Raw genomic sequence first — 2,007 nt, 5'->3', positions numbered from 1 at the left:
GCCGCTGTTCCGGTCGCGCGCTTTGGGGAGCGCTCCCCCGCACTTCCCGCTTGCCGCTGCCTGACGCCCTCAGCCCCAGGGTCCAGCCCTGTGGCCTCCAGGTAACGAGCATCTCTCTTTCCTCCGCACGTTAAAGATCGATTTAACTCTAAAACCCCTTTGGCAGGATCTCTTTTCCAGCAGGGATGAGGAAATGACAGGAGTTAGTGTGTGGGTTCTTTGAAAGGAAGAGTTGCTGCAGGGTAGGAAGTTGTACGATTGAAGTGGTTCTCTCTGTTCTGAAGAAATGGCATCTGTGCACCCGGGTTGGCAAGTGTTTCTTTGACGCTCGCCATCGCCAACTCGGCGTGTAGTGTTTCTTTTTTGTTTGGGAAGATGATGCTAGAACACTTATGTTGCCTTTGGTGAGAAGCGTGATCAGAATAACCTCAGCAGACATGCCCCTTTAGAAAACGTTTCATCCTCTCCGGTCTTGTCGATTGACCTTAGTAGTGAATGCTTGTGGCAGTCACTTCTACAAAGCAGTCAGTAGCATTGCTATTTATTTGTTAGTGTTGCAATTGTTGATAACAGTAGAAGCACCGTTGTTAGTGATGGGCTGGGCACTGTTTACTAAATAGATTATCCCAATAACCTTCTGAGGTTGGTACTTTTATTTTCTCCCAGTATATAAACGAGAAACTAAGGCTTAGGAAGGCTAACTCACCCAAGACAATATTTCAATGAAATATTGGATTCAGACTCAAGCAGTCTGACTTCAGAGTTCCACTCCCTCCTCTGTTCCTGAAGCGTTGCTAAGCTAATTGCAAAGTAATATTCAGACATTTTTATCTTTAGTTTTCAAATGTGCTGGAAGTTAGAGAAGAAATATTTATTTCCCCTAGGAAATAAATGTCTTGTGTATAGAAATGTAAGTGCTATAACTAGTTGTTAACAACACTATTGCTGTTATGTGGCTTGCAGACAAAGAAAAAAGTTTAATACTATCTTTTAATCTTGGATCTGTAATCAACTTTGAGCCCTGGTTTGTAAACTGTATCAAATTCTTTTGTGGTAGTTATAAAACCTTAAAAGTTAGAGAGGCCAGAAATGCTTGTACAACCTTTGTAATAGACTAATTGGCAGTGTTGGGCAATATTTTTATAATTTTTCCTTCTTTTGAAAGTAACATATTCCTGGTTAATAGGTATTAATAAAAAGACCTGGTTATGGGTTATACCCTTAGAAGATACTTGTGTATGTTTTGGTATTTTAAATATATTTAGGAAAATACATTAAAGGAGAAACTCATTTACCATTTCAGTTTTTTGTTAAGTTAAAAACTACTGCAATACTCCTCTTGCCTAATTCGTATTTAATCTCACATAAAAGCTTAATCTATATTAAATTTTATACTGTTAAACTAAAATTCTAATTTATGCTGATTAATTTCAGACAAACTAGCTATATTTTAAGACAAACTAAAACCTTTACTGAGCATTCATTTCAGAGAGGAAAATTCATGATATGTTACATTTGATTTTATAAAAATTGAAATATTTTATTAAAATTTAGTAGTTTATCTGAAAGTCATTTTTTATATGGCTACATACACTTCTTTTGATTAGTATTTACACAGTTCAAGAGTAATGAATATTATGTCATTTCTGTAGATAATGTTTAGGATGACATTTGATGTTACCTACATCTGTATGCAATTCAGATTGTCATTCTTGACCTAGAGATTTTAATTTAGAATATTTTAAATGAATGTTAATCATGATTATCCTCATAGCTTCTTTAGAGTATGTTGATGACAAAACTAGCAAGCATTTAGAAAGCAACTTCTGACCACTTTACAACAGTTATGCTTATGATGACATACAAGAGCACTGAGATTGTGATGTGTCCTGTGTGGATTATCTAATTGAAATCTCCAAGCAGCCCCTACTTTAGTACCGCTTGCTGTTTTTCCTATTTGTTTTTTTTTTTTTTTCTCATTGAGTTTATTGGTACATTTTAGGTATA

The 2,007-nt window shown here is 36.0% G+C and overlaps 1 protein-coding gene across 1 annotated transcript in view; it reads left to right on the top strand.

Moving 5' to 3' along the window:
* The first annotated feature begins 10 nt into the window (after positions 1-10).
* Positions 11-2,007, top strand: part of Me2 (malic enzyme 2) — a 76,554-nt gene continuing 74,557 nt past the window's right edge. The window contains exon 1 of the mRNA XM_010621731.3: positions 11-101. The gene's annotated coding sequence lies outside the window, so the exon portion shown is untranslated. The remainder of the gene's footprint in view (positions 102-2,007) is intronic.

This window comes from Fukomys damarensis, unplaced genomic scaffold, assembly GCF_012274545.1.
Source record: "Fukomys damarensis isolate Sample0158 unplaced genomic scaffold, DMR_v1.0_HiC HiC_scaffold_30, whole genome shotgun sequence".
Classification (NCBI taxonomy): Eukaryota; Metazoa; Chordata; class Mammalia; order Rodentia; family Bathyergidae; genus Fukomys; species Fukomys damarensis.
This window is presented reverse-complemented; position numbering and strand designations above follow the sequence as displayed.